At 32.0% G+C, this 15589-nt stretch overlaps 1 protein-coding gene across 1 annotated transcript in view; it reads left to right on the forward strand.

Annotated features, from left to right (window-relative positions):
* The first annotated feature begins 10356 nt into the window (after positions 1 to 10356).
* The window catches only part of LOC132731350 (roundabout homolog 1-like), a 67562-nt gene continuing 62329 nt past the window's right edge, over positions 10357 to 15589 (forward strand). Inside the window, exon 1 of the mRNA XM_060717523.1 lies at positions 10357 to 10414. The gene's annotated coding sequence lies outside the window, so the exon portion shown is untranslated. The remainder of the gene's footprint in view (positions 10415 to 15589) is intronic.

The following is a 15589-nucleotide window of genomic DNA, read 5'->3' on the forward strand; positions in this document are numbered from 1 at the left end:
TGGTCAAGCACAATAAGGGGAAGTGGAGTGCACAAGAACCATAACTCCATCATGACTAATTACAGAGTTATTGCCCTTTGTTACTTTTCCATTGCTTTTTTTGTCCGGAGCATAACTTGAAGACTTATGGTTGGAATTCAATATAACTTCATACAGTGGTCAAGCACATTGAGAGGAAGTGCAGTGCACAAGAACCATAACTCCATCTTGACTAATTACAGAGTTATTGCCCTTTGTTATGTTTCCTTGTCTAGAGCATTATAAACTTGAAAACTACTGTTCAAAACAACTTCATACAGTTGTCAAGGACATTAAAAGGAAGTGCAGTGCACAAGAGCCATAACTCCATTTTGACAAAATACAGAGTTACTGCCCTTTGATACTTTTCCTTGTCCGGAGCATAACTTAAAACGTACTGGTAGGAATTCAAAACAACTTCATACAATGGTTAAGCACAATAAGAGGAAGTGCAGTGTACAAGAACTATAACTCCATCTTCAGTATTTATAGAGTTATTGCCCTTTGTTCCTTTTCCTTGTCTTTCTGGACTTATTACAGAGTAATTCAATAAAACTTCATCAATGGCCAACCACATTGAAAGGAAATGCAACATTCAAGAACCACAACTATCTTTTATTGCCCACAACCATAACCCTATATTTCAATTCTTTTACAAGGTATTCTGTTTCTAGTAACATCCTCATTTCTGAAGCAGTCTTGTGGGGGTATTAATTACATTTAGTGATAGTTCTAGTTTTAGTTTGAACTGTAATATTATAATATTTTAAGTTTTAAATTTGTTATAATTGTTTTGGTTTTAACTTTGTTGTAATTGTTTTAGTTAAAACTTTGTTATTGCTTTGGTTTTAACTTTCTTGTAATTGTTTAACTTTGTTATATTACTTTTTGTTATTGTTTAAGTCTAAACTTTGTTGATTTGGTTTTAACTTTGTTGTAATTGTTCAACTTTGTTGTAATTGTTTTAGTTATAACTTTGTTGTTATTTTTCAGTTATTGTTTTGGTTTTAACTTTATTGTTATTGATTTGATTTTAATTTTGTTATTGTTTTAGTTATGGATTACTCAGAATTCCTAATTGTAGCAGAATAACTTTAGAGAGAACATAGCTGGATAACTTATGATTGCTTTGACCTATGACTACATAACATGTTCTTTGGCCTATGTCTGGTTAACTTATGATTGCTTGGACTATGGCTAGATAACTTATTATTGCTTTGGCCTCTGACTGCATCATGTGTAATCACTTTGACCTTCAGCTGAATAACTTCTGATTGCTTTGCTATACATATGGAAAACTTTTAAATGTTTTGGCCTATGACTGGATAACTTGTGACTGCTTAAGCCTATGACTGGATAACTTGTCATGACATTTTGCCTATGGCTGGATAACTTAAAATTGCTACAGCCTATGACTTGATAACTTGAAATTGCTTTGGCCTATGACTGGATAACTTGAGATTTCTTTTTACGATGGCTTGATAACTTGGGATTTCTTTGGCCTTTAGTTGCATAACTTGAGAAAGACTTCATCTTCATAGAATAATTGAATGTAAACAAATATATTCCATTGTTGAGAATCATTTTCTGTACACTTAAATGAACATAATTTTGAAATTGTTGGTCTTGTACTTACCAATATTGAAATATTACAAAGGTTTGGATAAAACCATATTATACATGGCAAGACATCTTATTTTGATTTTATATAGTTTTATAACAATTATTTGTTTAAATACATATCATTTATGCTTGACATATCAAATTAAGTGAATTTGTCTGAATATTTCTGTGCATGAAGTAAAGTTGTGTTTGAAGTCTGTTGTAAATTAGGCAATGTGATTGATGCTGAAGTACCCATCTGTCTTATATCTTGATGCAGAAACAAATGCTTTACTAATTTACAAGATTGATTTATTATAAATGATCTACTACAATCTATGTACATGTGTAACCCCTTTGAATGCTATCAGCTAAAATGATCTACCATACTCTATACTGTTGACTTCTTAATTGATACATTTAAACCTTGAAATCCCTTAAACTTGCTTTGGACTGTTCCAAATTCAAAGCAGGGCAAGTTCATTATACAAATTTAGTAGGGTAACAGTTGGTATGATACTACTGTATATAATTATCATAGTATACTATTGTATATAATTATCATAGTATACTATTGTATATAATTATCATACTATACTATTGTATATAATTATCATACTATACTATTGTATATAATTATCATAGTATACTATTGTATATAATTATCATAGTATACTATTGTATATAATTATCATAGTATACTACTGTATATAATTATCATAGAGACCATTTTGTTCTGTAAAGAAGAAATGATTGAAAAAATCACATAATCGTTACTGATCTAGAACATAGCAGCATTTTTGTTGGGTTTTTATCAGACAGTATTGCATGAATCAGTAAAAATATGTTCACCATGAAAGCAAACAGGTTTTCTGAATTATAAATTTCTGTTTGTGCCAGGCATCCATGTTTTTTTTAATGAAATGGTGCTGTTTTTAGAAAGAACAGGTTTGTGAATGGCAAGATATTGTACCTGTTCCAAATAATTTATCTACTAACTTGTCTAATATTCATCAATAATTACCATTTCCATTTATGATAAATTCTTTTGAGAGAGCATTTTTATTATTAATTTTTTATGTATTTTTTTTTTTTGTAAAATGGTATGTTCACATATTCACATAAAGAAGAGGAATGTAAATTTGTTCTGTGATCAGAAATCAGGAGTTGAACCTCAGTAGGGGTTGGGGTGGGGAAACATTAAAAATTTAATTGTTCCATCCTTTAATTTTCATTGCCTCAATATATTCACAAATTTTATGTATTGCATTATTAGATTTAAATATGTTTGATGTGTGTGTGTAATTATATTGGATAATGTCTAGTTATTTACAGAGATTTAAGCAGAATTATATGCATACTTAAAATCAGTAATAGTATTGTATTTTTTCAAGATATTAAAAGAATATTTAAGAAAAAAATAATTCCAATTACCACCAGTACAGACAGCCATGCAAGCCTGTATTTCCGTCACAGCTAACCGGCTCTATACTTGTGTAGCTTTATTTTAGAAATCTCTTAAACTGTAGGGCAAATTAAACAAATTCAGAAGGTCAAGGGTGAATGTAAGAACTTGTATGTATGTAATTGAAGGATTGGAAGAGAGCAGACAAAATGTTAAAGGAAATTTATGTACCCTGTCACTCATTTGTAACAGTTCAGCCCTACATTCATTGTACTAATTCTTGCCACACTTGTCAGTTCAATGTTTTCTCAAATACAGTACTTAAGTAACAGGAAAGTTCCAAGACATTTTACATTAACAAATTGCACTTTCCTCATTCCTTTTATAGCTATAGAAAGGTTAAGTAAGTGGAAACATTTATCACTTTATTGTGTAGTGATACCCCAACTCACAAACTTACAAACAGTTTTGTTAATTAAACTTAGAAAATTGTTTAATATAATCATAACATTACTTGATATGATTTGAGTGCCAATTACATTGACAGTTGAGAACACATGCAATGGGGAACCATGCTAAATATCTGAATTTTTAAATCTGGACAAGACTGTTTCATCACCTTAGTGCATTAACAGGTTAACTCCTTTTATAACTAAATAGGAGTTAACCTGTTACTGCACTAAGGTAAAACATCCTTTTTAGAGAAAATTTTGAAATATGTACTGGCTGAATAGCTATATTATTACAGTGCAAACCATGATCTGACCTGGCTGACTGGTCTTTACTGGTCACATAGATAAGATTTGTCACATATCTATAGACTGCACTTTTGAAAAACAAATACCTCAGATGCTTTAAAGAGGCAAACTTCCAAATTCATGCTATTTTTCATGAAAATTTAGAAAATATATTAAAAAGTACAATATCATCAAGTGAACTAAAAAAAGAAATTTTCACATTGCAAACAGTAATGGCAATCTACTTAAATTACCAAAATCAGGTTACATTATGTTTTAAAATCAAAGGGCTGCAACCTCTGTGGTATTTTCTGATCTTTGCAATCTAAATCATACTGACTATCTGTATGTATTTTCCTTTATAAGTTTATTTTTATATACTATAATTAATCTTACGCAGCGACTGCGTCTATAACAGTTTGAGATTGGTACATAAGGAATTTTGCATGACTAGAGTTGCATCAAAAAATTATTTTTCATTTTTTATGATAGCCACACTTTATCCTTGCATATCGTGGCTACTTCCTTAAAAAGGACACTTCAAAAAAAAAAAGTTGCCTCGACTAGGATTTGAACCTTAGGTCTCTCACACCCTAAACGAGCGCGCTACCTCTGCACCACGGTGAAGTAATACATATGTTGTTGGAATAAAAACAAATACATTGTAATTCTAATTTGAGAATTTCCATTTCGTGTTTGTAATCCTTACTAATTTCGAGGTATTTTGTTCACGATAAACCTGTTGTTTAACACTGATGAAAATAATTTAGCGAAAATCTTCTCGACAAAACAGTACGACATGTTTATATTCCACTACTTGACAGTCAAATTTATTTGGTTTATACAGAATTTATTTTAGTTCGATTGTGTAGGAAGCTATAAGCTTATAGACACACTTTCGAATCAGTTCCTGGAACCAACCAGTACTGAGCAATGAGTGTAAAGTTTCTTGCTCAAGGAAACAACGACTTGCCCCTGACGGGGATTGAACCCATACGGCTAGCGATCATTAGATTACTAGTCCGACGCGTTATCCACTCGGCCATGTGGCCACTCAAATTTATTTGTGTACTACGCTCTGGAGTATTCGGTAATCAACATAGCTAAAAATAGCATTTTCATTGATTAAGCTTTACGGAAATAGCCGAACATTTTTCATTGGGTAAAAAATATATTCATCCGCGAAATTTGTGATTGTAACCACATATTTCTATTGACTACTCTAAACTTTTAATGCACTGTAATTCGTTTACTGCCTACATTAAAAATTATTCTTTCTTTTAAATTGCTGGTTTTTAAGCAGTTCTGAGTGAGAACTACTTTGCGTTGTTAGGTCTGTTAGGAAATTTTGTGTTAGACCGTGGATGTTAGCTTTGTATTTACTGATCTTGCGATCAGAAAATACAAAAACCCTTACTGTGTCAGTCACACTGTAGAAATATCGTGAAAAATACTGCAAAATCATTTATTGCATATTATATGTAAAAACTTATTTCTTGCATTGAGAATATTTTTCCTTAAACTCATAGTTCATTTTTCTCAAGGTTGATGATTTTCATGAAATATTTTTGCTCATCTTAAGGCATGCAGCTTAAAATTGTGTCTTTATTGCCCCCCTGAGTTGATAGGCAGAGAGCCTGACCACTTGACTGTCTTGTTCCATAACAACAATCATATAATTAGCTGATAGGTATAAATGAGGTAGCATTCTTTCATCATGTATAAACAAGTGGCAGGAGGAGAACATGGTGTTAGAAATCACTATTGTTGTCATTATAAGTGTTTTTTGTTTACTCTTTTAGATTCTGGTGATAGCAACTACATGTTATGTTTTGGGTAAACAAGATCCTGCAGTTGTTTACAGGTAAACTTGTCAGGTAAACTCTTCAAGGTTTGTTTTGGTTCCTCAGTTTTTCTCATGCAGTGTCAGGACTTCATTGTTTGCTAATTTCTTAAAGACCAATTTCTTCTGTTACATCAGTCCAATCGGTAAGACATGTTGTTTTTTTTTTAAAATATGCTCTTGAAAAAGAGATAGGATGATCTTTGTGAAGCAGATTACTGAAAGTTATGAAAGTTATTTTACATGTATGTAAAATAATGTACAAAAAGTTCTTTCTTAACCCATTACTTCATATACACGCCTTTTAACGCCCTTTTCACCCCCCCTTTTTTGTTGTCTCAAATGATGAAAAAATGCCTTATTTAGGCCCCAAACACTTGTTTTTGTTTGAGAAATGTTGTTAAAAAAAATGACCTCTTTTTCGGCGGGGCCCCCCAACCAAAAGATACATCAGGGGGTTGCCAAGAAGGGGGATTTGCCCCCTTCTGTTTTGGGGGTTTGAAGGGGGCGGAGTCCCCCTCATCGCCAAGAAATTTTGGACTTGTGAGAGGCTGTAAATGACCCCAGATTGATCATAAGGTAATGTGTAACCAACGCTGAAAAGCATTTGACTCTATCTCAATCCATTGATAAGTTGCAGCACTTTGAAATCAATTTTGATGGAAAAAAATCAACGCAAAATAGTGATTTTTGGCAATTTTGAGATGTCCCCTCGTTGCCATGGTAACAGAAAATTTAAGTCTGAGCATGTTGTTGCAAGGACAATGGTCCAGTCAACATTTGTGCCAAGTTTGATTAGTGTTGAAGCAGTTTTTATAGTATTATAGCAATTTGAACTTGTAACGGGAGACTTTTCAATGAAAACAGCCATTTTTCACAAAATGCTCATGAAGCAATGGGTTAATCAGGAAAGCTGGAAAAGCATAATGTAACATTATTTGTGTCATCATGATTTTCAACTCAAACAAAAACTTTATATTGGCTGTCTTGCCACATTACTAAAATTGAAATATATGTGAAATGAAAAATAACTACTGTCTTGGATAAATGGAACATTATTTTAAAGACTTGCTGATAGCCTAGATAATGTAGGATTGGCTCCACATTTGTGTATTTTTGTTAAATTTCTTTCATTTCAGTATAGTAATAATTATTGAAATATTCAAAAAGGCTGACTGCTTGCAATAATTATGACTTACATTTCCTCTCTTAACTCAAATATCTGACAATAGTACTGTAAACAACCGAAAATCACAAGTTTTGTTTAAACTGTTGATACTGACACTTGATTATTATATACCAGAGTGAAAAAAATCTTACTTTATGTTCATCTTTATCAGACTAATTGTTGTTACTTTTTTTTAATTTTAAAAATGATGTACCACTCGTTGTTCTGAAGAGTTGTTTTTGATGATTTCCGATCTATAAATCACTATTCACAGCAGCTATGTTTCTATTGGGTATGAGGAGTAAAGTGGTACCACATGTTTACTGATAATTCAGACAATCTTAAAAGTTAATTTAATATTGTTTTGCATCAAAGCTGTAAAAAGGTTGTTAAACAGTGTTAGAGAAGTAGTTACGCAGATTTCTATTTATGTTAATGGTGAGATTTTATATAGGCAGTTTCATTTTCAATTTATTTGAAGCTGGGACATTATATGACTACCAACCAGATAAGGGTACTTATCCGTCTTATGTTGGCATCCCTTTGACAGGCCAGCAATCAATACACATAAGTGTAGTGTTTAAAAGCAGTCATTTCACCAAAGTGTTCGGAAATTAGATATAAAAAAATTGAGCCCTTTTTATGCTTCATGAAAGAAATTGATTTGAAATGGATTTGATCAACATATAAAGCATCAATCATCAACAAAATGTAAAACATCTTAGCAGTCAAAAAATGTGTGTGTGTTTTTTTTCTTGTTTTTTTGTGTGTGTGTTTTTTCTTTCGGCAAATATAGAAAACTGATTTGGCATTGAAAAATGTTATGGCAATTTCAAACTGACAGGACTGATAATCTTACTGTATTTGGCTTCACTTACTAAACATTTTAGTGCAAGTTATATATCTTAGGAATAACAATGTTTAACAACCTTTTTATAGCTTTGATGCAAGACAAATCATTATCTGAAATGATTTGTTTTCACTATTAAGACAACATACTATCCTCAAATAATGATGATACTTCATGTTGTCTTGTATATTCACAGGAAATATACCTTCTCATGGCAGCGTATTCTAAAAACAAAATTATCAGCGCTGGCAGCGTATTCTAAAAACAAAATTATCAGCGCTAGACTTTAATGTTTGTTTTCAGTTGTAAAATAGTTGTTTGTACTAATAAAGATGTTTTACAACCCTATATATACCCCACAGCTACTATATCTCAGGCTACCTGAAAAACGACAACTTCTTAAATTAAACCATTATCAATTTACTTTGATGACAAAAATGCACAATAGTGTGGAAATTGGAGAACTTGGTTTATTATTGTAGTCAGGTAACAGTTTTGTGTATCCATTTCTAAATGTGTCATATATGATACAATCACCACCTACAGGTTTTCGTTTTGTCATGTTGTTGTGAAAAGTGTGTGATCATTGAGGTGTGTGATTGGAGGAGAGGTAGATAAGATCTTGTATCAGTGAAACATTGATGATATTGCTATACTAACTGACAGTAGTGGTCATATTGTAATGCTTGTAGATAGTGATATAGACACATTTAAACTGTAGGATAAACATCTCAATTAACCTCATCAAATATAAACTTGTCTACAATTTTAATTAAAAGTTTACTAGACTACTGGTGTTCGATTATCTGCGGTATATACATTCCACACAGACAATGGACTGTATATATGTATATGTATATATTACAAGCATATAGGTGTTTTCTTGATAATTATTGTATTAACACTTTTGATGTTTGTCTTTAAAATCATTATTGCTTTAACCAATGAATTGAAATATATAGAGAAAGAAAGTATAGTACATTAGAACAATTTCTAAATCTTTTCAAATTCTTTTCAATTTTTAATTGAAGAATAATTGGGCTACTTTGCTAATCCTTGCATTATGGTATGTGGGTATGACAGTGTGTAAATTAATATGTTTTATCACACACACGTGCCGATTTTGCGACTCCGTAAATATGGTATTGCACGGCCGTGCATATATTTTGATGTGACATCATTAGTGTTATACAAACATAGCGTAAAGACACGCTTAATGTTAGCGTTATACTATAGGCGCATCAATGAAAAATGACTCTTATTTCACTTTAATCGGTCTTTATTTTGGGTATGTGATAAATAGAATATTTAATTCGTGTAACTTCATTACTGAATTTATTGCACTCGTTGAATAAAATAATATTATGCTCACCAGAGGCTCGCATGATATAATTTTATTCAACTTGTGCAATAAATTCAGTATTGAACTTACACTCATTCCATATCCTCTATATATTCACAGACGGATTTCACTTTAGACTGTACCAATCTGTGGGATATAATTATTCAAGACCAATTACACTTGCATGAATTTTGACAGAATTACAGCTCTTCTTGACCTTAGATGTTGTTTCTTTAAAGATTTTGCATGAAAGTTTTGTTGTTTTTTTTTCAAAAAAACCCTTAGTAAGTTTTTTTTTCACTCAAAACTTCACATAGTTCTAAGAAATCATAATTGGAGATCATTGTTCAAAATTAAATGAAGCTAGCATAGATGATTTTAACTTACTGTACCCAATTGTTACCTTAGAAAAATTCTGCTCTTGTTTTACTTCCTAGGGCTGAAGAGTTCAAAAAGAAAATGAATCCTCTAATATAATTAATTATACTATCTGGCAATATACTGGTCCTGTCTGAAGTAATGGAAGTATTCATCAATTGGACTGCCTCCCTATTTCATCAAAGTGTCCAGGTAATGAGGCCTAATTAAGTGCACACTAAAAACTTGTAACTGCCTGCACATTAACTGTACTTCATTCTCAGCAAATGTCCATATAATTCCCTCTAATGATAATGACCTAGACATTGCCGCTAATTAACAGCCCATCATATCTCTCTAACCTGGACCTCCCAGTCTAATCTTTGTTTTATTTTGTTGTCTTTCTTCTTTATCACTTCTAATTTACAGCAAGTTATTACTTGGCAACAATATTTCAATGGGTCAATTTGGCACTATCATTTAGAAATCTTTTACTCGCCTTTACAATACATTGTAACTTTTATACCAATAGTTGTTACAAATTCTCCTGAGGTTCATGTTATCAACCAACCAATAACCTTCTGAGAGAAAAAAATCATGAAATTTGAACCTTATGTTTTGAAACAGTTCATTTTCAATATTAGGTACCTTACAATGAAATTTAAAAGTTGTCTGACTAACACTACAAAGTCTTGTCTTCAGGAAAGCCTTGTTTTATACTGGTGGTGTTTATAATGCCTGGCAGTTTTATTTTCATTATTGTAAGGGAAACGGTTATTTCAATCTTTACATTGACATTTGCAATAGAATGAATTCTTCCCGTTCAAAGGAATACAAAATATATTAAATACCAATGATATCTGTTTGATTTCATTCTTTAAAGTCAACACCACTAGTGTTATGCCAAGAAATATGTTAGAAAATTAATTGCAACAAGTTTATTTTCTATGAAATAACTTTTGTCTGTATTATAGGTTAAAAGTTTATGTTTTATGGTTACCAAAACAAAACATTTTCTATTTACAGGAGTGATATAATTATTTGTGAAGGAAAAGCTGACAGTACAGTCTGACATTAAGATTATAATACAAGGTACAACTTTACCATCTCGTACTATCGAACAAAATTTATTTGTCTGTTTGTATTGACTTTATCTTCCTTAAAATATAAAAATGGTACTCGTTTCCTACATCATAGCAGAGGGAACATATTGGTTCAGGCATATGATTCTAGGTTATGTATTGGGAAAATAATGTGTATGTCAAACTAAATTGCACTTTGAGGAACAATATTTATCAATCTCTTCATGAAATTGTTTCTTTAACGTCTGCATGTTGTACAAATAATGCTGATACAGCAAAAGAAAAAAAAAATAACAGCAAAAAAAAGTTGCTTAATTTTTCCTTGCATGTTTGAGATTTTGAATAATGACAAATGGATCTAAGGTTATAGGTGACTACCCCATTATTTTATTTTATTATTTTTATATTAGTAAATATGAAATAATGTCAACATTTTGAAAGTATTGCATAACAGTGACAAGAGACTTTGTGGCAGATTTATTTCTTCATGTTTATTCATAGCTTTTATTAAACTGGTGTCATTTTGTGCTTGATGATCCTGTATATCATTTAGTTATAAGATAATAGATGTAATCATTTGGCAGTTGTGACAGTGGAAAAATCAAGTAAGATATATGCTGCATCTTATCCCACATCAGCCATCCCACAATGCATTAGCTAAACTGCCCTCTAGGTTGTCTGGCTGTCCCCTCCAGGGGGAGATAATTGGTAAAATTAGTGTCAGGAGGAGCTTCATAATTGGCTGTCAATCATTGTAAGGTGTAAAATGATAGTACCTGCCTTGACTATAACTGTCATGTTAGGTTATAACTATATGTCCAGTATAATTTGTGTGTTTTGTTATACTACTATTAAAACATCTTTATGTTAATTGATGATTTTCGACATTTACTAAATGTTATTTTGTAGTTAAATTATAGCAGTATCTGTATCCAATAGTTGAGGTGTAACAGTACACAGTTTATTAGTACAGTATTTGATTTTAACAGACTTCCCGAAAGTTGAAAAAAACTGTCAGACATTCGGTCTGACAAACCATGAAAATCCGTCGGACCGAAACGAAATCTGTCGGACCAAATAAAATTGATCAAATTCAAAGAATAACGTGTGTTTGTATTTCTAAGACACTTTTTGTTTTTAATTTTTTCGCCGTAAAAATCGGCACATTCCTTACAGCGCATTTTCATCTCCTCCCTATCATACACCAACGATTCACTGTCTTGCTTCTAATTTTCATTAAATTTTGTCTCAGGTCCTTCTTTTTATCCTTTTACTACTGTTCTGCGCGTTCCTCTGACGTAAATTTTTGATTTTTCCAAGGTTTGGCACCTTTAGCGACGCCATTTTGTATACATGCGGCTTGGATAAAAGCCGGACAGTCGGACCGATCCGGAATAAAAACTCGTCGGACCTGATCAAAATTTATCGGACATGTCCGTCGGACCGACGTATTTCGGGAAGTCTGTTTTAAGAGCAATGATTTGTCATAATGTATGTTATGTTAAATACAAACATAATGTGCTTAATGAGGAGAATAAATAAAATGAGGTTTACATATGTTTTGAGAGTAGAACTTTTAATTCATCATTTTAGCATTTGTTATTAAAAGTATATAACCACATCAGTGAGGCAAGACATCTTTGGTTTTAGACAGTTCTAAATGTAATAACAGTCTTGATCAGAAATGAATGATGAGTACTTTCAATGTCAGATTCCATATTTGTTAAAGAAGTAATTTGTCAAACAACTGATAAATGTATAATGTTGAAGTTTTTGGTTCATATTTTGGTTCATGTGTGTAGTAATCAAGTCATTAGGGGGACAACCACATGGTTACACATTAATAACAAGCACATGGACTCCATTATTGTTTATAACAGGCACATGAACACCCTCGCATATGAAACACGTACACATTGTTCTAAAAGTACATGAATGCCTTATAGTTTATTTCAGACACATGAACACCCTCATGATATAAATTATAGACATGAACACTGGTTTTTTAACAGACACATGAACACAATCATGTTTAATTACCAGCACATGAAAAGCCGAATGGTTTAAACAAGCTCATGTACATTATAGAATAACAGTAAAAGCATCAACAATCTTATGTTTCATATAATAATTGTAGTTAAATATATTGGCTAAGCTCGTTTTATCTAAAATAATAGGGATAGCATGGCACTTCAATAGTAGTGCATACAAATGTATTTCTTTGTTTAATTATAGATAAACATATGTCATTATGTAAAAAAAATTGTTGCAATTGTCAATGTTAACCATATTTACCTTACCAGTCTGATTTATTATTTTAAGCAATTTTCTTTTCAGAAGTCTACAATAGAACATATAACTTTGTTAAAAAAATGTTTTTTCAAATGAATGCCTCCAGGCTTTTTTTATGCTAGATTTCACATCCTCTTAGATAGAATAATTTAAATTATTACTCTTCCCTCGAAGCCATACTTGTAATATGTTATTCTTCAGGATGATAAAGTTTTCACAAAATGTATCCCATAAGCTATTTAATCTGGGAATAGATATATTCTGGTTAGCACTTACCATATCTTACCTAACATTGTGAAGAACTTGTCTGGGTGTGCATCATGTGTGAAAAATTGTCAACTGCTGCGTGAAATTCAATAGTGAAGTTGTAGTGTGATTATCAGTTTGTTGTTGATTGCATTGTTAAAGCGTGAGGGAATGGCCTGATTACCATCGTACTTGATTGATTCCAACATTTGCCGATTGTCATGTCATTAGTACACCACTGTCATCATCCACTGGTCAATATATAGAGAGATTTGCGTAGAAGGAGATGAAGAAATATTAAAATTGCCAGCGTTTAACTGATGATGTACATGTTAAAAATGAGAAAACTGTTCATTAATGATTCAATTGTTACAGGTAAAATTGTTTTTCAGATACCATCTTTAATTGCGACATTGTTGATTGTAAAACAGAATGCGATAAAACGCAACACTAATGGAAATGATTTCAGAATAGTCGACCCGATTTGAATAATTGCTGAATAATCATTTCTTTGAATTGGGAATAGAAAAGATATAAATTAATAATTCTGAGGATTATGTTTGCCAATGAATGTCGTAATTCTGTCAATTTGATAAATTAGAAATATATGAACCATGTTTAAATAAATCCCCTTTTGCATAGACAAGATGAATACAGTTTTTACGAAATAAATAATAAAATCTCACTCAATCAGATCTTGTCACAAATTTGTGCAGAGAAGCAGAATTCTGGCATACCAAATGAGGGCATGGAATTGGTAGAACTTCTTCCTGCTTACATTTTTAGGAATAATCAGATTCGTTTCCATATGAACCCGATGTACAAGTAGACGGTCTATCATCAAAATTGTATTAGTTTTGAAAGACCAATTTTTATCAGCCCAAATTTGACTAATGGACATTTTAATAATCTTTTGTTTGCCCCTTTTTGGAAAAGAATTTCTCTAATAAATTGAGTTTTTACAAAGTTTTGGGTCGTCCCTTTAAAACATATATAGGAAATTTTTTTAAAATTTCCCAAAATAAAAACGGGGGCCGTACCCATTTGTTTTTGTTTGGGAAAACGAATGCAGTCGGGGCTGAAATGACTGATGGCTTTTAAGACTGATGGGAATTTGTTGAGCTGGCAAAACTTGATTCATTTGTCACTGTTTACCAATGTCCATAGTAGTGTTTCTTGGGAAATCACGACTTTGTTATGTAGCATAAAATGCGTAGAATCAACTTGAAGGTGGTAATGATATAAATGTTTTGATGGCCAATTGTTGTTCTTAGGCATGTTTGAATATGTTGCCTACCAAAACACTTCTCAATATTTTGTGTGTTGCACATAATGTTTTCAACTGTTTCGCTTTACATGGTAGCAAGAGACTAACTAATAAACAAGAGCCATGTCAACATGGCCATCCCCCGCCGAATGTGTTTGCTCATTGGAAGAATGTATATGTAGTAGAGCAGAATAATTCCATTTTAAGAGGTCTTTTGGTAATGAAAACTGATGGCTATAGTGATTACAGATTTTAAACCTATGTAAATACTGATGGCTGTAAATAACAAAGGGCAATAACTGAAAAATAATGCAGGGTAGGTTATCATTCTTGTATGCTGCATCCCTCCTCAGTAAAATCTATCCACCTATGAAGTTTCAAGTTGATACCTCAAATACTTTTTGAGAAAAAAATTGAATTGAAAAATTAAGTATGAAAAATAACAAAGGGCAATAACTCAAAAATTATAAAAGGTACAGTTATCATTCTTGTGCAGTGCACACCTCCTGAGTGAGATCTATGCACCTATGAAGTTTCATTTTTGATATCTCAAAGGCTTTTTTGAGTTATGCTCTGGACAAAAAAATTAATTTTGAAAAAATAACAAAGGGCAATAACTCAAAAATAATGCAGGGTAGAGTTATCATTCTTTAGCACTGCACTCCTTCTCAATGAGATCCATCCACCTATGAAGTTTCAAGTTGATTACTCAAATACTTTTTGAGATAAGCTCTGGACAAAATAGCATGAAAAAAACAACAAAGGGCAATAACTCAAAAATTGTATAGGGAAGAGTTATCATTCTTGCGCACAACATTCCTCCTCAATAAGATCTATCCTTCTATGACATTTCATGTTGATATCTCAAACACTTTTTGAGTTATGCTCCACTCAGGTGAAAAATTAGGTATGAAAAATAACAAAGGCAATAACTCAAAAATTATGAAAGGAAGAGTTATCATTCTTGTGCACTGCACACCTCCTGAGTGAGATCTATGCACCTATGAAGTTTCATGTTAATATCTCATAGGCTTTTGGAGTTATGCTCTGGACAAAAATCAATTTTGAAAAATAACAAAGGGCAATAACTCAAAAATCATGCAAGGTAGAGTTATCATTCTTGTGCACTGCACTCCTCCTCAATGAGGTCTATCCACCTATGAAGTTTCAAGTTGATAACTTAAATACTTTTAGAGATATGCTCCGGACAAAAATTTTGGACGGAAGGACGGACGGACGGAAGGACAGAAGGTCGGACGGACGGACGGACGGAGACTATTTCTATATCCTCCGCCGAAATTTTTCGGCGGGGGATAATAATTATTTATCAGTTTGAATAGATGAATACCTTTGCAATAAGTATTTTTCTATGGCATTAAA

This window comes from Ruditapes philippinarum, unplaced genomic scaffold (assembly GCF_026571515.1).
Source record: "Ruditapes philippinarum isolate M1 unplaced genomic scaffold, ASM2657151v2 ctg3681_1_1_1_1, whole genome shotgun sequence".
Classification (NCBI taxonomy): domain Eukaryota; kingdom Metazoa; phylum Mollusca; class Bivalvia; order Venerida; family Veneridae; genus Ruditapes; species Ruditapes philippinarum.